The following is a 25203-nucleotide window of genomic DNA, read 5'->3' as shown; positions in this document are numbered from 1 at the left end:
CAAGCCACGTAGCACCACCAAGAGGGATCCCTGAGCACAGAGCCAGGAGTAAGCCCTGAACAGCTGGCTGGTCCCAACCACTCCCCACCCAAAATGAAGTGATGAGAGTGAAGAAGGGCCCTCTCCTAATATGTCTTTAAAAATAAAAGACATTGAAGTACAGACATGAAACAATCTCCACACTCTTTCCTCTAAAGATACTTTTTTGTAGTATTTTCAGTGGTTTTTCATAACAAACAATACAAAATATATTATTTCATTTCGCTTTGGGGCCAGAATTGGAGTTCAGGATGCAAACATCTGAAATAATGCGGTGAGAAGGTGTAAGGATTGTCAGACTGGTGTTTGAATATTCAACGTAATTAAATATTGTGAACTACTTTATAAAATTTAAAAATTAAATATATTTTTAAAAATTAAGTCAATAAATAAAATGAAATACAGACATGTAGAAGGGAAACCAAGGGAAGACCTTGGGACTTTGAGGACTCTGAGGAGCATGTGAGATTACGACAAGACTAAAAAAGAGAAGGACTAGCAGGAGGACCGGATGACTGGAAGTAGAGGACTCTGAGATGACCATGAGATGAGGGAAAAGATATAACAAAAGAGAAAACTTTGAGGTCTGTGAAGAGACTAGGATGATGGAACTGTGATTACTGGGGCAGAGCCTGGCAAGCTCCCCCCGGCGTATTCCATATGCCAAAAACAGCAACAACAAGTCTCACAATGGAGACTGGTGCCCGCTGGGGCAAATCCATGAACAATGGGAGGACAGTGCTACAGTGCTACAGAGGGAAGACCATGCCTGGAGGTGCGGGTGTTACCAACAGAAGCAGGGAGCTCAAAAGAAACTCTGGGAACTGAGAGACAGCTCAGTGGCTGGAGTGCAGACCCAGAATCTGTCCAAGCACCACCCAGAGCAACTCCTGAGCACCATGGGAGTGGGGGTGGGGGTGGAGGTGCCACGTCCTCCCTGCAAAGAGAAGAAACTCTGACCTTACAGTGCTCAGGCTCCTAGTCTCCAGAATTAGATTTTTTTTTCATTTCAGTTGTTCAACCAGACTGTCTGTGACACTTCATTTTGCAGTCTGAGGAAACTAGTAGGAGTCCCCAGGCCAGGGATCACTTGATCACTTGACTTCCTGTTAATCATCGATTTGCTCGAGCAGGCGCCAGTAATGTCTCCATTTGTCCCTGTCATGTGCTAGTGTAGCCCAGTGGCGTCTGTTCGTTCTAGGAACACGAAGAGCCTCAAACCGATCGTTCAGGATCTTGATGAAGAAATCTGACCATCTGGTAGGTGGGCGGCCACGTGGTCTTTTGATGTCCCATGGAATCCAGTCGGTAACAGCTCTAGTTCAGCAGTCGTCTCCAAATCTCATTACGTGACCAGCCCATCTGATTTTTGACGCCTTGGCAAACAAGACAACATCCCTGATTCTTGATCATCGATGGAGGTCGGAATTCTGGATTCTTTTTCTCATTTGAGTGAAACGTGATACTCCAAGCATAGCTCTTTCAGTTCCTCTTTGGGAGACCCAAATAGCATTCTCATCCTGTTTGTGTAGGGCCCAGGTCTCTGAGGCATATGTTAATGCAGGAAGAACAGTGGAATCAAAGAGATGTGCCCGGAGTCAGAGGTTCTTTGTCCTATTAGCTATTTCTTCGAGGCTCTTGAAGGCATTCCAAGCCACTCTCCTCCTCCTGCACAACTCAGGTGCCAGGTGTTTCATCATGTTGACTTCTTGACCTAGGTACACATAACTGTTGCATTCGGAGATGTTCATCCCATTGAGAGTGAATGGAACTTCAAGAATGAGACCATTTCTCATAAACATTGTCTTTGTGAGATTCAGCTGTAGTCTGACCTTTCCACACTCACGGTCAAAGTCGACCAGCATTTGTGCCGTTTGGCTAATGTTTGGTGTTATAAGAACGATGTCATCAGCAAAGCGGAGGTGGTATAGTTGCCGACCATCTATCTTCACTCCCATTCCTTCCCATTCCAGTCATCCCATGATGTTCTCGAGGGTGGCACTGAAGAGTTTCGGTGAAATGGTATCCCCCTGCCAAACCCCTCTCTTGACATCGATGATTACTTCTTTGTAGAATGGTGAGATCCTGGTAGTGAATCCGTAATACAGCTCACGGAGGATCCTGGAAACTAGTAGGAGTCCCCAGGCCAGGGATAAGCTTGGAATTAGGAGGAAGCAGCAACTTTGGGCAGGAGATCCGCCTGTCTGGGGCTGGTCCTGCTCGGGTGAGAACTACGTTGTGACCATCCAAATGAGCATCATCCCCCTACCCTTTATTTTTAATTACAAAAAGCAATCTATGGGACAGAGTTATATAGAAAATAGTTTCCAAGAGAGGGAAACAAGAATTAGAAATGTGACTCAGGAGCAGAAGCCCTGCAAGACAAGTTTAAGACCCTGGGTTCCATCCCCAGGCACCCCCCCAAAAAAAAAAGTCGAAGCTAGCCCAGACAACTGCCCTCCCCCTAGAAAAGTGGGGACCAGATCACAGAGTCTGAAAGCTGTGCTGGAGGAAATGCAAGTCATTTCCTGTTTGGACATCGCCAAGCCCAGTCTGGTCAATAAACCCATTCCACTCAGAACAGCTCAGTGTCTTGGTGTGCCAAATTCCTCTGCCCAAGCCTCCTTCTCTAATTATATCTTTTCAGAAATTCTTCGATTCCATTTTTCTGATTGTCTGAATTCTTTGAAGGGGAAAGATTTTTCGAGAAGATCACAGCTTGTCCGTTCTTAGGCCATTTCTGCACCTTTTTTATGATGGGGGTGGGAGTCCTTCACTCATCGTGAGATTATTAGCTTCACTTCTCAACACACGTGCATAATTTCTTATCGCAGCCTTCTTTCAAAGGGAGCTATTTAAAGCCCAGGTTTATTGAACCATAGATTCAATTGAGAGCCACTTCAGGTATGAAACATCCCTATGAATCAGCCAGTAGAGATTCAGCCTCCAAGGAACAATGGAGCCGCTGACTGCTAATCAATCTTAGTGACAGTTGCAGGATGAAATGAATCCCGGGACATTAAGGAGTGAACGATTGCCAGTACCAGATTCTGGCAGGCTTTGGAGAGGAGAGTTGGTGGGAGAATTTTATTGGGAAACATTAAATCATTTTCAGGATGCAAAGCAGAACTGATAAGGCAACTTCTAAGGTGAACTGCAGGAGTGCAGTCCCCTGGAACCCTGGGCTGGGGGGTGGGGACGAGAGAGGTTCAGTACCAGTGATTTTCAGACCTAGTGTCCCATAATTCAAGGACATACGGTAGCGTCACTAGACTCGTAAAGTCATTGTTTAAGGATTTACTGAGCTGAGCTGGTTGACTTCAATAACACCATTAAGAAATATAACAATTGTCACAAATTCTCCTTCATTGATCTATTTTTGATTATTCATTCCATTTGCCATTTTGTCATAACAAGCAATCACGATCACGATCACAACCATCCTGTTATTCGTCGATTGCCTCGAGCAGGCCCCAGTAACGTCTCCTTCATCCTAGCCCTGAGATTTGTTTTTAAATGTGCCATATTCAAGGATCTTTCAGAGTTAAGAGAATGAGACCCATCATTGTTATTGGTATTTGGCATATTGGGTACACCACGGGGAGTTTGCCGGACTCTGCCGCATGGGCAGGTTACATTCAGTAGCTTGCCAGTTTGTCCAAAGTAGGAATAAGATAATAAGTTGTCGCACGGCCGCAAATGCGGCTGCGAGCTTACGGGAGCTGGGCTTTATAGTCTCTGGGTCTTGGCCGTTGATGGGATTACACAGCACCAGGGGGCCAATTGGTGGGTGTAACCCCTGCCTACTAAAATTTGGAAAATCTGGATGGAGGATGCTCAGCCGCGATCCGAGCAGGCTTGGAGATCTCAGCCCCGGGACCCGCATGCCTTTCTTCCTCTGCCAGTACCTTCGTGCATGTGCAGAGTGGTCTCAGCATGGTGGTGGCTGGTTCTGAAGGTCTTCGGCTGCCAGGGCCCTGGTCGGGTTCGGGAGGGAAACTCAACCCACTCCCTCCAAGGGGCCCCGGCCAGGACAGCCAGGTGCGGGGGCAGGAGACTCTGCGCTGTTCTCTTCCGGGAGCTGGGTTTTATAGTCTCTGGTTCTTGGCCATTGATGGGATTACACGGCGCCAGCGGGCCAGTTGGTCGGTGTGACCCCTGACAACTGGAATTTGGAGGATCTGGGTGGAGGATGCTCAGCACCGACCCACATGCCTTTGTTCCTCTGCCGGTACCAAAACCGAAGAACATAAGAGTGTACAGGAGAAAAGTTTTTCCCTCCACTGCACCATCAAAATGGAACTTCTTAATCTAATCTCTTGCCTCAGAGACTTTGCATGTAATTTTTCTCTACTCTTCACCTAGATATCTGTCCTCCTCCAAATATACTTCAGATCATTTCTTATTACTGGATACAGATATAGTTTGGCTCTTCCTACTATTGTTCTGTTGGTATACTTGTCATTGCTCTTACCACCTTTACTGTAATTACTTGCTTTAGTTACTTACTATGTAGTGTGGAGGTTAGAGGAGAGCAGCTCTGTGAACATTGTTCTAGGATGTATTCTCCACATACCATACTAACCTGAATAATCTAGATGAACAGACACCAGAGATAATCACCAAACATCGTAACCCTGTTTTACTAGTCCACCTGCTTTATACTCACCCAAACCCACTGTTTAAGGAGATACTTCCCAATCTGCAGTCCCTTACTTTCAATTTTGACTACTGGAGGACAAATTCTGAGACCCCGAATCCCTGTAAAAATAATTAGTGATGCTCAAAAATGTTAGCATTTGGATATATAACATGTTGGAAAATGGCGATCAGTTGGTACATAAGTGACAAGATAGAAAAAATAGAATTGAACTTTTCGAGTGATAAATTATGGGAAGGTAAACCTCTGAGAGAAACTACTATAGAATAAGGGTTATGCTAGTAATGTTCATTTATGCAAACCCAACTCATTGCCAACTCTGTCTCCAGTGACAATGGTGTTTGTCTTCACTAGTACTGGAGAGAAAAGAGGAAACATCTTCGTAAATTGAAATTTATATTCTAATTTTAGGTAGGTGGAGTAGGGTTTACTCATGGCACTGTGCTTACAGATGACATTTGGGCTCAGGGGACCATATGGGGTTCTGGGGATACAACATGTGTTAGACCTGTGCAAGGGAAACACCCACCCTGATACACCTGCTCCTGCCCCCTAATTATTTTATTCTTGACCTCTTAAACATAAAGCAAACTTTAAGTATTTGATTCCCAATATTTATGTTACACAAGTTAATCTGTGGACAGTTAACTGCTTTCTTATATTTGCAATTATTTGTCTCATTAACTAATCTCATTTCACATATTAGATTTATAGTGCATATTGAGGAAAATGGTACTATTTTGCTCTTCATTATAACCACTATATTTTTCAAGGTACTACCGAGTAGATTCAAGTGTCTCTCTGAAGCTTATATTGGTTAACATATTTTCTTTCTATTTTGCTTTCACAAAATCAAAATAAAATAGTTACACATGGATTATAATATGTTGGTAATTAAATTAATTTTAAGGAAATAATCCCAGATTTTACTTTTGGTAAATGTGATATTATTTAGTTATCTAAGGACAACTCAGTTCTTATTTTTCATAGAAATAATAAAACATTTTTTAAAAATATACTTTGGGGCAGGAATGCTAGTACAGTGGGTAGGGTACTTGTCTTATAGTAGCTGTACTAGCTTGATTCCCAGTATTCTGTATGATATCCCCAACATGATCAGAAGTGATTCCTGAGTGCAGAGTCAGGATAAGCCCTTAACACTGCCTGGTGAGACTCCTCCAAAATATATACAAATTTAACTACATTTTTACTAATTTTAATTATACTTTAAATCTAGTGGGTATTCCTTTTGAGTTCAGCCCATAAGTTCATAAATTTCAATGCTGAATATCAATGTAACTTATGGAGTATTTACTTCATTTCACAAAGCAAAATTAAAATTCAAGAACATAACACATCAAATAGTTTATCCTATGGAGAGAAAACTTAATACTAATGAGAAGAAATAAAAATAAACTATAGTGGAAAATTTAGAGATACACTGAATAAAAATAACAAAAATATACCTAATCACCTACAATGTAATTTTTATACATCTCCTAGGTACTCTGTTGAGAAGTCTACCAAAATGCAAGAGATGAAAGGACATGAAAGGTCCAGTGACCATCCCTTTCTAGTCTATTTCATATATTATATCCTGGAAAATTTGTTCTTAGCATGTGTTTGCTTTTTAATGATCTCTCAGGGACCAACAAACTACACAACTTATTTGTATATTAAAAATTCACAATGACTCTGCTTTTCTCTGTACATATAGGTTATCATTGCATTTATAATAAGGTCAATTCAGTTGTATTTTTACTTAAGTTTTCTTATCTCATTCTTACTCAACCATAACATTGGAAGTGTCTTCCTTAAAGGTTGCTTTTGGCTTTTTAAATTTTCAAATCTCTATGTGTCTAACTTGATACTACACTTGATCTTAGCCAAAAGGTCGAGAAGCGGGGCTGGAGCGATAGCACAGCGGTAGGGCCTTCGCCTTACAAGCGGCCAACATGGCCGACCCGAGTTCGATTCCTCTGCCCCTCTCGGAGAGCCCGGCAAGCTACCGAGAGTATTCGATATGCCAAACACAGTAACAACAAAGTCTCCAATGGAGACGTTACTGGGCCCGCTCGAGCAAATCGACGATCAACGGGAGGGCCTTTACCTTTTTACCTTTATGTATCTAACTTAGTATTATAAATTTTATATGCTTGCATATTTAAAAAAGTCCTTTACAATATAACAATTTCTTTAGAACTTCTCATTTCTTAATTTTCCCCACAGGACTAACAAACAATTGCAATTTCAATCAATAGTAAAACTTAAAGTTCCTTTCTATAAATAATTGCCAGGGTAGCCCACTTCCTCTCCCCGTTCCCCCCTCTTTCCATTAAATATGCTTAATGGTGTTAGATTTACATTATTTCCTACAAGATTTTATATACTTTGGCTGTTAGAGGTGGGATTTCCAAGCAGTGCTCAGAAGGACTCCAAGAGCCACTTCTGGCGATTTTCAGACAACCTAGCCGGACAGCTCAGTCCTAGAACCAACAATATGGTTTGCTGATTACCTTTTGTATCACTGGGGACCACCAAGACCACCCCTGTAGTGCTTGGGTACTACCAGAGCTATACCTCACAATTCTCGGGGAGCACCGATCAAACCACTTGGGAAGCCCTGTACCATCTCTCTGAAAACGACACTTTTACTTCTGATCCATCCTACCACTGCACAGTCAAAGGAGGAGAAACACAGGCAGCAACGTTATTGGGAGTTTACTGAACACGCAGGTTCACAAGCTTCCTAGGGTCTGCTCAATTATAATCTGAGTTTTTTGGTATCAGACATGAATATAAACACATTAAATTTCATAAGTATCTTTCCAAACTATATCACTCTTCCTTCACTCCACCCTAGTTCAACATAGCAACCAGAATGATTATTTATTTATTGAATGAGAGGTATTCACACCTGCTCATCAATAAAGGTCAATGTGGCACTCTGCCACTTCAGATTTTAATATTTTCAATCCCTTTCACTTTCTAAGTCAACGGCCTGGATTTTATTCTTCATATAATGTGCATCTCATATATATGTAAAAATTGTATAAATTGTATAAATTCAATGCAATCACTATAAGGATACCCATGACATTCTTCAAAGAAATGGAGCAAACACTCCTGAAATTTCTATGGAACAATAAGCCCCAACGAATAGCTAAAGCAATTCTTGGGAAAAAGAAAATAGGAGGAATCAACCTCACTAATTTCCAACTCTACTACAAAGCAGTAATAATTAAAACAGCATGGTACTGTAACAAAGGCAGAACTGCAGACCAATGGAACAGGGTTGAATACAATGACATCTCCCCTCAATCATATGATCATCTAATCTTTGATAAAGAAGGAAGAAATGTGAAGTGGAGTAAGGAAAGCCTCTTTAACAAATTGTGCTGGCATCACTGGACGGCTACATGCAAAAAAAAAAAAAAATGGGCTCAGAACTCTGCCTAACACCATGTACAAAAGTAAGATCAAAATGGATTAAAGACCTCAACATCAGACCAGAAACCATAAGGTACATTGAAGACAAAGTTGGCAAAACCCTCCATGACATTGAAGCTAATGGTATCTTCAAAGATGCCACGACACTGGCCAAGCAAGTGAAAACAGAGATAAATGGGACTATCTTAAACTAAGAAGCTTCTACACCTCAAAAGAAACAGTGACCAAAATAAAAAGACAGTCTACAGAATGGGAAAGTATATTCGCCGAATACACATCTGACAAGGGGTTGATATCAAGGATATACAAAGTACTGGTTGAACTCCACAAGAAGAAAACATCCAACCCCATCAAAAAATGGGGCAATGAAATGAACAGAAACTTTCTCAAAGAAGAAATCCGAATGGCAAAAAAGCACATGATAAAAAGTTCTACATCATTCATCATCAGGGAGATGCAGATCAAAACCACAATGAGATACCATCTCACACCTCAGAGACTGGCCCACATTCAAAAGAACAAAAGCAACCGATGCTGGCGTGGATGTGGCGAGAAAGGAACACTCCTTCACTTTTGGTGGGAATGCGGACTGGTTCAGCCCTTTCGGAAAACAATATGGATGATTCTCAAAAAATTAGAAACGGAGCTCCCATTTGATCCCACAATACCACTCCTGGGAATATATCCCAGAGAGGCAAAAATGTATAGTCGAAGTGACATCTGCACTTGTTTGTTCATTGCAGCACTCCTTACAATAGCCAGAAACTGGAAGAAACCTGAGTGTCCAAGAACAGATGACTGTTTAAAGAAACTTTGGTACATCTACACAGTGGAGTACTATGTAGCTGTTAAAAAAGATGAAGTCATGAAATTTACATACAAGTGGTAAAAAGGTAAAGGTAAAGGTAAAGGCCCTCCCGTTGATCGTCGATTTGCTCGAGCGGGCCCAGTAACGTCTCCATTGGAGACTTTGTTGTTACTGTGTTTGGCATATCGAATACTCTCGGTAGCTTGCCGGGCTCTCCGAGAGGGGCAGAGGAATCGAACTCGGGTCGGCCATGTTGGCCGCTTGTAAGGCGAATGCCCTACCCGCTGTGCTACATACAAGTGGTACAACATGGAAAGTGTCATGTTAAGCGAAATGAGTCAAAAAGAGAGGGATAGGCATAGAATGATTGCATTCGTCTGGGGAATATAAAGTAAGAAAATATGAGATAAATACCCAAGAATAGCTGAGATCAGCACCAGGAGGATTACTCCATAGCTTAGAGACCAGCTGGGTCTTCTAGGAAAAGGGCAGCTCAGATAGAGAAGGGAGCACCAAATAAAGGGTGTTTGGAGGATCCTCCCAGGAGGGAGATGCTTGTTGAAAGTAGACTATGGACTGAACATATTTGCCACTCAATGCCTCTTTTGCAGACCACAACACCCAAAAGGAGAGAGAGAACAAAAGGGAATGCCCTGCCACAGAGGCAGGGTGGGATAGGGGGATGGGGGTGGGAGGGATATTATCCATTGGGGTGGAAAATGGGCACTGGTGGAGGGAGGGATATTTGATCATTGTATAATCGAAACCCAAGCACAAAAAATTGTAAATCTACAACTGTACCTCATTGTGTTTAGCTAATGAAAATTTTAAAAAATGGAAAAAAAAGAAATAAAATAAAAAGATGAAGCACCAAAGATGCTTTGCAGGGCATGGGATCAAAAAAGATTCAAGCATAATCCATATTTTTTTTTCAATTTGTCTAAATTTTTATTTGACTAGCAATACTTAGATCTCCACTTTTTACCTCCAGGCTTTTCTCTGAAAATGATTTTTCCAATCAGTTGTCTTGCCATCCAGAACCACAGGTTTGTTTTGTTACCCCATTAATTTCCTAAAATAGACCCATTTTAGACCATAAAGAAACAATCCAAGTAATTCACCTTTCTTTACTTTTCATTTCTACTTTATTATTTTTCATATTAGGTTTCTACTTTAGAAATTGAAATTAACTCTTAAAGGTGTCTCAACCACCTCGCTTTCTAATGCAGGTTTTATCTTTTCAAACTCTTCAATATTTAACTGAGATGATATGTTTATAATATTCTTTGTTACAGAGGCAAGTATGTAATTTGACAAATGTATATAGTACAGCATGCAAACCACCAAAGGAGGAATTATATCCTTCTCCACACCACTTATTCCATCTCTTCTTCCCTTCTAGTCATCATCAATTAAATACATAAATATTTAGATTTTGTTTGAACAATTTTAATGATAAAGATCATGACATATAAGCATTATGACAAAGGTCCACTTGATTTGAAACGGTACTAATTCTTTAGAAAATTATTCTTTATAACAATATATAATATGAAGTTGCAAGTGACTTTGGGTATGATCTAATTCAACAGTATATCCATTTTTTGGGCATTATATATTGGGATGGGGAAGTTATAGTGAGTGAATATATAAAGGTTGAACAGGATGTCAATGGAAACAATGAATGAAATATCTCTGGATAATATAAGACATTAGGTAAAGGACATATTTGTATTGGAAGCCATATAGGATATAACTGAGACATTTTCCCAGAACACAGACACAAAATATTAAATAGATATTCATTTCTTGAATGTAAATAAATAAGGCGTGTGGTACTAAACAAACGTAGATCAATATTGAACTTTTTGATTAATCTAAATATTCTTCTGTTTTGCTTAATATCTTTTAAGTAGAATGGATTAGAGAAAAGATACAGACCCAGAATAATAATGTTCAGAGTAATACTGCTTAAAACTGGATTAAATTTATATTTACTCAACAGAAAATTGCACATGTACTTATGCATGCAGTGTCTTCCATCATCCTTACTTCATATCCCCATTATCAATTTTGCCAGATGTGGCTCATAACAAGAACAATCGAATATCTAGTAGACCCATGAATGGCATATTTGAATGGAAATGTCATCTTGTTTGGTTCAATTAAATTTGTTCTTCGGTCAGTTCATAGAAATTCTTTCTCTTATTGATACTACCCATCTTTTCCTTGAAGGAGAAGTACAAATATCCACAGTGTAGATGTAAGCGTCAAATAACTTTTCAGTGTTTCCAACTGTCTGAAAATACCTATGGTGGAAAGTAGTCTAAGTGAAGCCTCTCAGTGTGGGATATTTATGGCACTGTAACCATTACTGGCATTTGGACTTCATTCCCTTGTACCTTTTATCATTCTTTAGTGCAACGATGGTTCAGATTTTGTGTTCTCTCCTACAACCAGTACTTCCTTCTCCTCCACAAAAATGTTATCTGCCAGTCCAAGTGAACACCGGCATGCTGCTGGGAAACCTGAGAATGTATGTTCTTACACACCATCCCTAAATTGAAGACCAGCAAACTGTTTTACATTTTTGTGAGGATACCTTGGAGGTATAAGCAACTGACATAGAGATCAACTGACCCTAGTGAGACAGGGTTCTTCCCAAAAATGTTTAGGATGCCACGTCATTCCTTTCCACCCCCCCACTTTGCTTCTTTATTTTCCTATGAGGTATTTTTGCCAACACTTCCTGAGGACACTTTTCATAGAAACATTAAATTTTGCAGTTCGTCTCCAAAAAATCCAGTCTAAACAAGTTGACTGAAACAGTCGTGTGCCTCTGGGACTGCCCTCCTGAAATTCTTGGTCATGCTATCTTTGATTTGACTTTCATTAGTGAGGTCCAAAGGGAGGATGGAGCAAATGGCAGGGAGCTTGGAGACCTGGCTTGCACGAAATCCTGCATCGTGCTGCTTCCTACCTATAGGGCAGGCAGGTTCTCAGCTCTCACATTTGAACACAGACACAGTCTCTTAGTCCTTGGCAGTGCGTTCTGCCAGGTTGCATGACGTTGCAGATATCCGTGAGTTTTGGTACTCACCTTAGGGGCATATCATGCCTAAGGAAGTGCACCATTAAAAAGAGAAGAGAGGTAATGATGACATCTTCAGATAAAACCCATAATAGCAAACAATATGCACAGTTCTGTTCTTTGAAGGAGGCCTCACATATTCACCTATAGTGGGTCTCCACAGACTTTGTAGAAGTACCCAGTCATCTTATTTTCTTCTTTATATTTTTTAATTTTTTATTTTGGGGTCATACCTAGTGGTTTTCAGGGTTCAAACCTGGCTCTACTCTCAGGGATCAATCCTGGCAGTGCTTAGGAAACATATGGGGTATGCGAGATTGAACCTACATTAACCATGTGCAAGCTAAGTGTCTGCCTGCTAAAGTATCTAACGCAAGTGCCTACTTGCTAAACTATCTTTCTCTCCCCATTTTTTGGTAATGATCTTAACAAAGACAAAGCTTTTGGTGAAAAATATTAATGGTCTTATTAATAGCTAAGGTAAGAAAAAATTTTGTTTTGAGTTGATATGGTAGAATTGTTAAATATGCTTCTCAACTTCAATATCTCCTCCTCTGAAATGTATACCTACTTTGCTATAATTACAGCGGGTAGGGCATTTGCCTTGCATGCAGCCAACAAGGCAGAGCTGAGTTCGATTCCTCCGTGCAACTCGGAGAGCCCAGCAAGCTACCTAGAGTATCTCGCCCGCACAGCAAAACCTGGCAAGCTACCTGTGAAGTATTTGATATGCCAAACACAGTAAGAAGTCTCACAAAGTTACTGGGCCCACTAGAGCAAATCGATGAATAACGGGATGACAGTGACAGTGCCTATTTACTGATCAGGTTGGATTTCTTTTTCCAGTATGCCTTTTATCTGAGTGTGGTCTTGTGATAAAGTTCTGGTTAATGCTATATAAACATGTAAGCATATGGTATTTCATGAAATCAGCCTAGAAACACATGAAGGAAAAGAAATCAATTGTCTTAAAGGCATCTGAGCCATTAAATAGTGATAGAGGATCATGAAGTAGCTTTAATAGGAGAAATAATCAGTTATAATTGTGTTGTAAAAGGTAAAGCTTGGTACTTTGATAAGAATGCTATATGTATTTCTGGATTATGCACATTCAAATTCCATGTAGTTAAGAGGGCATCATACATTGCGACCTTAAAGTCAGAATACTTGAGGTCTGAGCAAAAGTACAGTCGGTGACATGCTTACTGTGCACATGGGTCTTCTTCCTAGCACATAATATAGACTCCTGAGGCCACTACAAGAGATCAGTGTAAAACCAAGAAGGAATAAGAACTGACCACCACTGGATATGCTCCACTCAAAAAATAATGAAATAGATGTGAAAAATAAAGTCAGAGTTCTCTCTTTCTCTCTCTCTCTCTTTCATAGAGGTTGGAGGAAATTGGACACTCTGGTGATAGATATGATTTAAAACTTTATACGCAAGAAACCATATAATTAACAATACTTAAATCACTGTTTTCAAAGGTAAATATATACAATATATAATTCTGTACTAAACCTATAATTTTATGGCATACCAAGTGGTGTCAGACTTCATAATATACATAGATGATTTTGTACCTGAATATAAATGGACAGTCTCATGGAAAATAAATTTATTTCATCAAAGCCTAATGGTTTATTTTCATTAAAAATTGCTATTCACATGCTTTGTAGGTTTATATACCAGGAATGAATGAGATTGTACAGACTCTACTTTCTCTTTCTGACTCATTGTGATGATATTGGCACCCCCTGGTTCCGTCCATGTTGAAGAAAAGGGCACATTTTCATAATTTCTGACAGTTGAGTGGTAAACGTACTGCATTGATACACGTTTTCACATTCTCTTTTTCTACTCATCTGTATTGAATACTACGTTGTATTAAGATTGTGGTAAAAAAAAAACACCACAATGAACATAGGTATGCATATCTCATTTCAAATTGTGTTTTTGTACTTCTTTGGAAAGAGATATGAGTGTAATCACTGAATCATATGGCAGATCTTTTTGAGAAATCTCCATGGCATTTTCAGGAGGCTGAACCAGTATTTTTCCACTTCAAAAAGAGAAGGTTGAGGCCAGAGAAATAGTAGAGGGGGTAAGGTACTAGCCTTGCCAACAACTTATACCAATTCAAGCCCCTGCACAATCTATGTCCTCCCTCGAACCCCCAACCCAAGCCTCACCAGGATTGACTCCTGAGCACATAACCAGCAGTATGGCCTGAGCACCAAGAGAGATCTCCATCCCTAACAGCAAACAAGAGAAAATGAAGGATTGGGGTTTTTCTTTTTTCTTTATTCTTTTTGCTTCTACAACTCCATCAGCACTTGGTGCTTTTATATGTTCTATCCTCACTGGTGTAATGTGATATTTTTGTCATTTTTATTTACGTTCCCTAGATAATTCCTGATGATAATTAATATTTCATTTTATGTTCCTATTGAGCATTTCTATATATTTTATGGAAAAATATTTGCCCAACTCCTCTCCCCTCTGTTTGGATGAGGTTATTTGTTTTTGTTTATTTGTTTGGTTTGGTTTTTGGGTCACACCCGACGATGCACAGGGGTTTCTTCTGGCTTTGCACTCAGGAATCATTCCTGGCGGTGCTCAGGGGGCCATATGGGATGTTGGGAATCAAACATGGGTCGGACACGTGCAAGGCAAACAACCTACCCGCTGTGCTATCACTCCAGCCCCTGAGGTTATTTGTTTTATTGCTGAATTTTGTGAGTTCTTTATAGAAGTAATTTAGATGCTAGTTCAATGTCAGATGTGTGATGTGTGAATTTTTTTTCTATTTGGTAGAACATGTTTTTGTTTACTGATAGTTTCTTTCTCAGTGCATACGCATTGTAGTTTGATGAATTCTGCTTATTTTTTCTCCTCTAGAGGGCAAGGCTCAGGAACTGGTGCGGGAGTATAGTAGGTAAGGTGCTTGTCTTAGAAGTGGACAACCCGGGTTCAATCTCTAGCATCATTATTGGAAAGTTCTTGCAAACTATGGTTTTAAAGAAAACAATTTAATTCGGATTTTATTACAAATTAATATCAATAAAACATAATTTTCTCTGTCAGCCTTCCTCTAGGCATTGGAATATCACCAACCATCTGAAGATATACCAGAACACTTTTCAATGTAATGAATACTAAGTTGTTTATTTTCGTCTATTTTCTTTGTCAGTAGAGCTGAATCATTGGGAACTTCTGAAATCAATATCATGAAGGCATGCTTATACATCTTTTTCTCCATTTTATGGTTTCAGGTCTAATATCAGGGTCTAGCGTATTCTAAGTTAATTTTCTTACATAGTGTAAGATTCTATTCCAACATAATTATTTTTTTATGCTGGACTCAGGCTGGAGTGATAGCACTGCGGTAGGGCATTTGCCTTGCACGCAGCCAACATGGCGGACCCAAGTTCATTTCCTGCACCCCTCTTGGAGAGCCCGGTAAGCTACCGAGAGCATCTTGCCCGCACTGCAGAGCCTGGAAAGCTACCTGTGATGTATTCAATATGCCAAACAAAGTATCAACAAAGTCTCCAATGGAGACGTTAATGGGCCCACTGGAGCAAATCGTTGAACAAAGGTAGGACAGTGTCAGTGTCAGTGTCAATTTCATTTAATCGTGAAGAGTTGTGACAAATGGAACTAATTTATCCCTTTTACAATGTGGCAAAAATGATTACTGGGACAGAGAGAGAATTAGTGGACAGGCACTTGCCTTGCAAATACACAACCAGGGTTACATCCCTGGCACCACATATGAACTCCAAAGCCCAATAGGACTGATTCCTGAGCACAAAGCCAAGAGTAACCCCTGCACATAGAAGGGGAGGGTATTAGACAAACTACAAAACTAGAAATGCAACAAACAAAATTGATAACGCATCTTGGTTTATTAGCACACCCATCATCCAATATGTACAACTGGGTGTCTGCACTGAGAACTTTTAAAACCTATTTCTCTTAGTAACACTAAGTACACAACATATTACTATCAGCTATAATCACTACTTGGCCCATGCTTTTGAAGTTTTATATATTAATTGAGGTGGAAAATGCCTTAAATCCTAGGCTTGCTTCCAGATGGGGATAGACTCTTGGAAGCTATCTCAAACAATACTGATCCATTTGCTTGAATAAATTACTCTTTGAGAAAAGACAACTTCAGTAGTAAAATTCAAAAAAATTCCAATAAATAATTGCAAAAATAGTAATAATGATTATGATAATAATCATAATCATAATAATTAGCCAGTCATAGATTCAGACAGGTGCATTGGGGAGCAAGGGAATATGAACAAAAACTAGAGAAGTGGAAAGGCAAGAAAATACATAAGATATTAGACTTCAAAGAAACTTGTTAGAAAACACTTCTTTCCCACTGAGTTTAAAAAAAATAAAAACAAGATATAAATAACAGCATTTAGGAAAAAATGAGAAATACCCTAGCATTTAGAAGAATAACTACTTATAATTCTTACAAATGAATACCTCAGTGAATAAAAAACTGACGTAAAGTCAGAATAGACATGACTATTTACACCCATTATTTAGAAATGTTTTGACATATCTGGAAGTAAGGAATTCTGTGTTGATGTTCCCAAACCACATATACATTCCCACCTATTTTTTGAAACACCAAAATTTGCTGTTTATTATTTGTCTTATATTTTTTCAGTCACCAACATTGTTATTATTATTTTAATACGTTACACAAATAAAAAGTCAAAGTACATTAAGACTAGTGTAATGAACCTCTGGGCAGCCAGAATCCAGCATTTGTGGCACAGTCCTGCAACCTGGTAAAAGCAATGTTTAAGAATTCAACAATCAAGAGATTTCACATGAATTTTGATGAGCCAAGCCCTCTTGTGGGGTTCATAGGTTGCAAAAAATACCATCAATTTTAGGGTCATTTACTTCAGTTAATTACAAAGAGGCAAATAAGCATGGCAAAGTTTACATAGAATCAAGGCTTCACCTGCCTCCCCACTTTCCCAACAACCTGTCTGAGGAGAGGAACCACTTCCAGAACCAGCTACAGTCCAGTACTGCAGTAGTGCAGGGGGAGTTGGATATTTCTTAGGGTCCAATGTAGCTGGATAGCTGGTGAGTGGCTACAACCGTCCTTAAGCCTACCCACAAGTACACAATGTACAGTCACCGATTTCCTACTTCTTGCTGTATCATAGGGCTGAAACAGTCCTCTTTCCTTTGATGTGTTTTGCTTAATGTTCAAACCCAACCGTGCTCAGGTGCTTCTCCAGGCAGGGTGCTCAGGAGTTGCTCCTGGGATGCTTCAGGTACCAAGGGGTCGAGGGATCAAATCCAGGCCTTCAGTAGGCAAAGCTTGTACTCACATCCTTGGAGCGATGCTGGCCCCATGTTTTTGGTAGGGCCCACGTAAGGCCACCTAGCTGGAATGACTACCAACTTCAGCAGTTGGTGGACCGATGGCGGAGAGAAGGAAATCACTGAATTAACAGACCCAGAAAGGCAGTCAATCAGAACCACAAAGTCCCTAATTTCCCCAAGTTCAACCAAGCAGAGAATAGGTCTGTTGACAGTTGGGGTTCAGGGTATAAAAGGGGCTCAAAGATGTAGGGTTTCATTCTCTCTCTGGGGAGAAGACCCTGATTGATTGATCGATCAGTACCTCGACGCTATACTTGGAACGAAATAAAGCTCTGTTGAACTTTCCCATTTGTCCTGCACCCGTTCGTGATATCACAGACGCTGACAGTTTGAATGTCCACATGCTGCTGCTCTTGAAAACAATCATGCAATTAGAAGAACTATTGGTTGCCCACAGAGGGAGAGACAGGACTGATATTTCAGATTCAGAAGACTGCGAAGCTCTTATCAGTAAGTGTTCTTTATAGGGGTTTATCTCTTCGGCAGAGATTAGAATGAAAATGCTAGAAACACATATTGAGAGGGCAGAAATATAGTATAGTGCTTAAGGTTAGGAATCTCTGACATGATTTCTGGGATTGAGAAAGTAGTGCACTAAACTATGTCGAGGCAGGAAGGGTCAGGGCATAGAATCATGCACTTTCTCTCTGAGGACACTCCATTCCCACTCGTTGTCTTGCCATTCAGAGTCACTTTGGGGAATGGGGAGTTCTGGGGCTCCTGGGGTGGGGGTGGGGAGCTGCCCTCAGGCCCAACTGCTGCATGAGCAGGAGTGGCTGCAGTCTCCATTGTGATGTCTGTGTTCTCTGCACAGGGTTGTGGGACATGGAATTCTCACTGGCCAATGGGGTTGCAGAACCTGGACCACACCCATGAAGCCCTCTATAAAAGCGCGACCTCAGCCTCTTGTGGCAACCTCTCTCAGCACTTTGATGAGAAATCCTCAAGGAAGTAACGAGATGAGGCCCCAACCCTTATTACCAATGGACACCCAACTGAATAAAGATATAAAATTAAAATTGGATAAAGCTAGAGAAATGGTAAGGAAAAAGTGCTGGGATCTGGTTCCCGTGGCTTGCCCAAGGCCCATGATGACCCATCAGTGGTCAGTGTGTGGCCACTGGCTGATAAACCCCTGGGCCCTTTCCAGACCAAACAAGTCTTTGGCCAGTCTCACCCAGCAGCTGCTGCCCTCCTGGGACTCTTGGGGACTCTAGTCCAGTAACCCCTCGGGTTCCCCTTCTCGAGACAAACACCATCCTCCTGCCCATGGGTTCCTCCCATGGAGACGAGTATAAGAGAACTTTTGTCAGTGAGATGGGAACAAGCAGGCTCAAGCAGGTGTTGCTTTGCTTTTCTGCAGCTCAAAAAGTTCGAAGTGGAGAATGATTTAGTCCCTGGCAAGAGAAGAAAAAACAACTGCGGAGACAGTGGCAGGAACACCGCCACCTCCAGGCCCTGCCAACTGCCGAATAGGGTGAGTCTTGCCCTGCAGGACATCCCAAGGAGATAGGTGCTCAAAGGGTGTTGCATAGATGTTTAGGAATATGGAAGGAGGGGGTACCCACAGAAAATCTGTTGCTGCTTCCCCACATGCTCGTGCTCTGCTAGGCCTGACATGGGGGGCAATCCCAAAGCCCTGAACTGGAGTGTTTCACTTGAATGGGCAAGTTTGGCCTTTGAGATTGAGTTAGGACACGAGGGGAAGGGAGGGGGAAAGGCGGGAAGAAGTGTTCCTCAGGTATCAGCATGCTGGGCAGCCTAAGAAAAAAGGGTTCTTGTGTCTCTTCTCTGCCACAAACCATGATCATTTATCTGTAGCCCCCTTTGTTTAAGCGAGCCCCTTCATCAGAAATCTGGTTCTAGTTCTTACAATGGAGAAGCTTAGGTGGATGGATGCAGCCCTTCGGCCGCCTACCCCATCCTCATGGGCCTGATGAAAGGGATTCACGGTGAAAAAAAAGCCTTGCAATGGGACAGGCTAATCCTCCAGGTAGGGAAATGTGTGGTACTGGCCAATGGCCCTATTTGTTATGGCCGCTTTGTTCTCTCCTGCAACATTGCAAGGGGACCTGCCACCCCTGGACACCTGGTCTCGGTTTGTCTCCCTATTTTCACTGGCCCTTGTCCGCTCTGTACTCTTTGCTCCCTTTAGACTAAGGACTGGGGTGAAGTGTGACCTTTACTGCTGCAATGGAGAATACTGTCCCATGGGAAAAGTGGCATGCCAGGTGCCATGCCCTCTGCCAGATCTGCACGAGGAGCTGGCTGCATTCCCACTGTTGGGGTGTCTCTTGTTCCCCCCTTGACCCGTTCTGGATGTTTTCTCTACTGCTTGATTGACTGGGATGTTCTGGAATTTGTTTCCCTCTTCCATCTTCATCAGGAAGCAGGGAACAGGAAAGATGGCTCAGAGCCCTACTTGGATGATGGGGGTAGACGTGGGCAGGAGGTTTTCAGGTAAGGGGCTGGAGTGGCGCTGATTGACCGACTCACTTGGGTCTTCCAGAGTGGAGAATACGTTAAGGACCCGGAAAGAGAAAAAATGGAATTTCTGGAGCAAACGTTAGCAGATATCACCGATAAGGTAAGCTCTGCTCCTGCTGGGGTGCGGCTCCTGCCTGAAAGGGGGAGGAGTTGCTGGGAGCCAGGGTAAGAGAGAACCAAGGCAGTTCCCATGAGGGAAAGGGGGAAGGGCAGTGGGAAGGCCTCTATGTCAATTAGGGCCTGGCCTGGAAATTATAATCAAGGCTGAAGTATGTATCAAGAGAGAGTCCAAACAATGGGGGGTGGAGGGGTGAGGGAGGAGGGGCACAAAGCAGGGATTGAGCCCTGGACTGACGCCTAAACTTCACCACACAATAGCAAGATTCGGGAGCTTAAAGCCAGGTACAAAGATTCCTGCGAGGATGGAGGAGGGAAGGAGGCAAGGGCCTGAGTGGTGTTGGTAGTGGTGTGCCTGTGTGTGTGTGTGTGTGTGTGTGTGTGTGTGTGTGTGTGTGTGTATGTGTGTGGAGGGGGATCTCTTAAGTCCTGAGAGTAAGAACATCAGGACCTGTGCGGGGAACAGACTGTCCCAAATGCTCTTTCCTTGGGCCTGGGAGTCTGTGCGTGACAGTCACCTGTACTTGCTGCCCCTGCTGACCATCCTGAATCCCAACTTCATGCCCGCAGGTGAGGAAGAGCAACCAGGAACTCTGGACTCTCTTAATCCAACAAGATTGTTACATTCAAGATCTACAAGAGTGCTCTGCTAATCTGCACAGACAACTGGCTACATGCCAAGACTCAGCCATCAAAAAGGAGCGGCAGCTCCTGGAGCAATTAGACCAAGAAAAAAGAAACCATGAGTCTGAAGTTGAAGAACTTCAAGTGAGAGAGGGGCCCTGTACAGTTGAGCAGGAAGACCTGAAGCAGGCTTCCTTCCTCACTCCCTCACCACCTTCTTCCCTCTCCTTTAGAAACTCGTGAAAACCAGCAAAAATGAAACACTGCACCTGAAGGCTCAGCTCAAAGTCCTCAGCATTAATGCAAATAGTAAGTGACAGGAACCGCAGGAGGGAGAAGCTAGCTTTGGGTGAGGTGGCAGCAGGGTGAGGGTAGGGCTACACAGGGAGGCAGAAACAAGCCAGATCTGCCCTAGGTGGCTCCACTGTCTTTGGCTCTTGGTGACCCTGGGGATCCTCCCACAGGAAATGGAGCTGAGCAGGAGCAAAAGGAGGAGAAAGTGGTGGAAGAAAAGCAGGAGGAGGACAATGAGAAGGACCAAAAGGAGGAGGAGGAGGAGGTGAAGAAGGAGGAGGTTAAGGAAGAGGAGGAGGTTGTAAAGGAGAAGGAGGAAGAGGAGGTGAAGGAGAATGTGGCAGTCCTACAAATTTCAGAACAAGACATTGATGTTCAGAATGAGCCTTTCACAGTGTTTACCACAACCTCGGTGAGACTGACTGCTGCCCTCAGGGGACCCTGGGAGAAATCCTCCTTAACTCTTGTTTTCCCTTCCAATTTCTCTCAACCCCCAACTTTTCCATGGCATATTCTGGGCCACCTCTTCTCAACACCTCCTTGAAAACCCATGTATGCTATTAGGGGCCAGGAAGGGACTGCCCTTCCCAAGGACACCCAACCAACACACCCCATTTGATCTTCCCCCAGCTGCAAGGTTCATGCATTCTACAAGAACAACCGGAAGAGGAGATTGAGGAGATCTTAAAGAATATGGAATGGAAAGGAAAATCATCCCAGTCCCCACTGGACGAGAAGGCCACAGGCCATGAGACCGCTGACTATGTCATCATACAAATGGATTCTGTGGAAACAGAAAATAATTCAAGCTGGGGACTGAGGTCCTACCTCTCCTTTATCCCCTTTATTAAGCGGTCACATGGACCCACCATGTCAAAAATTGTAACAGTGTAATTCTGTTGTATTCTCCACCTCCCCACCACCCTCCTCCTCCCCACCCACAACACTTTTCCTAATCCCACAACACTTTTCCTAAATGTATGTTTAGAATAATAATAAAATATTTCTAAAAGTACTAAAAATTTTCTAATCTCTGGGCAAAATTAGCACATCAAAACCTGCATGCTTTCTTAAAGGATCACATGATGACACACCTGAGGTTTGGATATGAACAGAATTCTTAACATTTTTTTTTCTTTTTGGGAGACTGACACACATCTAAAATAACAAGAGAATACAACCAAAGCTGGCATGGATGTAGGGAGAAAGGGATTCTCATTCACTGCTTGTAGGAATGTCTAATGGTCCAGCCTGTTTGAAAAAAAACATATGGATGATCCTAAAAATATCTACAAATTGAGAATCCATTTGACTCAGCAAATCCAATTTTTGAAATATACCCTAAGAGCCCAATAACAAAATGAGAAAAAGCATTTTCACCCCTCTGTTTCTTGCAGCATTATCCAGAAAACAATTCTGGAAACAACCCAAGTGTCCAATAATGGATGACGGAAAAATGAAACTATGGTACAGATACAGAATGGAATATTACTTGGCCATAAATACATAAAGTAATGCAGTTTGCTGCACATGGAGGGAACTGTCAAAGTTTCATGCTGAGTGAAGTTAATCAGAAAGAAAGGTACCGATACTGAACAATCTCTCTCATATGCAGAGTGCAATACAGAGAGTAAGGAAACATAATAGGGGAATAATGAATGTCAAAAATAATGAATGTCAATAATGAACGTCACTTCCAAAGGAACTGGAAGCAAAGAACATAATGGGTAGTCTAAGGAAACATAACAACTGAGGGGACTTGGAGATAGAACAAGGAGGGGGCAAAAACTGCAATGGAGAGAAAATAAAATGAGAGGAGGAAGTGAAAAGGAGAAAGTGAAAAAGCATTATATATGATCAAAGTAAACTGAATTCCACAATAAATTCCGAGTCAACAGCAGGATTCAGGATTTGTCCTAGGGACACAGGAAAGTTAAATATAAACAAACTAATTGATGCAATATAGGAAGGCAAGTAAAGATGTATCAAATGATGTTTTACATAATCCTAGGACATTGGATAAGATTTAGTAAACATTTACAATGAAAAGCCCATTAAGTTTGGGATTAAAGAAACATATCTCAGTAAAGTACATGTTGTATTTGAGAAACCCACAGTTAAATCATATTCAGTTGTGAAAATTGGAAGATTTTCCCCTATCATCATGTAAAAGAAGGGATGTTCATTCACACCACTATAATTCAACATAACTCTAGAAGTTAAAGTCAGATAAATTAGGTAGCAAAGAGAAATAAATTAGGCAATAAAGAAAAATTAAAATGACCAGTGCTTTCAAAGATTTATTTTTTAAAAACTTCTGAACATCCCCACTGAAAAGCTGATTTTAAATAAACCAATATAGTAAAGTCGCTTGCTATAAAATCAATATATTAAAATATCCTACAAATCTATATGTAAGAAAAAATGAAAGAAATTTTTAAATAAATAATTTTATTTATAATTTATCTAAAAATTTATGATGCTAGAAATAAACTTAACAAAAGTGAGACACTTATACATCAAAAAATATGTCATTTGTAAAATAAAGATAATATGCAAGGAGAAAGAAAGACCATGAAAATGAATTTCAAGGCTTAACGTTAGGAAAATTACCGTCTCATAAAAATTATTATATAATTATTTATATATGTACGTGTACACAAACACACACACACACACACACACACACACACACTTTAGCACTGTCCTCCCTTTTTTCATCGATTTTCTTGAGCGAACACCAGTAACGTTTTCATTGTAAGGCTTGTTGCTACTGTTTTTGGCATATCGAAAATGCCACAGGGCACAGGCAGCTTCTGAAGCTCTGCTGAGCAGGCAGGATACTCTGGGTAGCTTGCTGGGCTCTCCGAGAGGAACGGGGGAATAAAATCCGGGTCGGCTGCAAGCAAGGCAAACGCCGTATCCGATGTGCTAAGTGGAGTGCCAGCCCATATATGCACACATATATATTTAAAAAAAACTTGAAATTTTGAAAGCTTTGCATACAGGTGGCCCAACTTTGATTCGCAGTACCGCATTTGGTTCCCTGAGCACCAAGTCAGGAAGTGCCCCTGAGCAAAACCGGATGTACTTCCCAAGCATGACCCCTCCAGAACATAAAAGGTATATTTCTGATTTCAAGTGATGAACATGGACCATGGAACCAAGAGCTGGTACAGAGGTTTAGATGTCTGCCTCAGATGTGGTTAACCTCAATCTGTTTGATGTCCAGAATCAAACCTGGTAAAATTAGCACCATCAGGAATGGCCCTGAGAAAAGAGCCAGGAGTAGCCCCAAAGCACCACTGGCTGTGTGACACGCCACCCCCCACCCCCAAATCATATAGTGTTACACACATTGATTTTGTTAGTTGATATTGTGGGAACACACCGTACAGTGCTCAGCGCTTACTCGCGTCTCTGCACTCAGGGATCACTCCCAGTGGGGATTAGGGGTCATATATGGTGCTAAGGGTCAAACTCAGGTTTCCCACATACAAAGTAAGTGCCCTACTTACAGTATACTCTCTCTGGGCCTAGAGGTTCATTAATTTTATTTAATTTTCTTATGGGAAATAATTCTCTAATATATAAACACATTTGAGAATAATTTGAGAATAATTCATGAAAGGGTTTTTTTTTTCTCTTAAATTTTTATTAGTGAAACACCATGAGGTACAGTTGTAGACTTACAAATTTTTGTGCTTGGGTTTCAGTTATACAATGATCAAATACCCATCCCTCCACCAGTGCCCATTCTCCACCACCACCAGTCCCAGTATCCCTCCCACCCCCCTCCCCACATCCCACCCTACCTCTGTGGCAGGGCATTCCCTTTTGTTATCTCTCTCCTTTTGGGACATTGACATTGACATTGAGTGGGAATCTTGTTCAGACTATAGTCTACTCTCATCACACATCTCCCGTCCTGAGAGGAACGTCCCAACACCCTTTATTTGGTGCTCCCTTCTCAATCTGAGCTTCCTTTTCCCCTAGCATGTGTGGTTGTCCTCAAAGCCATGGAGTAGTCCGCCTGGTACTTCTCTTGGCTATTCTTGGGTGTTAGTCTCCTAGTTTGTTAATTTATGTTATCCAGATGAATGCAATCTTTCTATGTCTATCCCTCTCTTTCTGACTCATTTCACTTAGCATGATACTTTCCATGTAGTACCACTTGTATGTAAATTTTATGACTTCAT

This window comes from Sorex fumeus, unplaced genomic scaffold (genome assembly GCF_029834395.1).
Source record: "Sorex fumeus unplaced genomic scaffold, SorFum_2.1 ptg000039l, whole genome shotgun sequence".
Taxonomy (NCBI): domain Eukaryota; kingdom Metazoa; phylum Chordata; class Mammalia; order Eulipotyphla; family Soricidae; genus Sorex; species Sorex fumeus.
The sequence above is the reverse complement of the archived record's forward strand: the minus strand, read 5'-3'. Positions refer to the sequence as shown.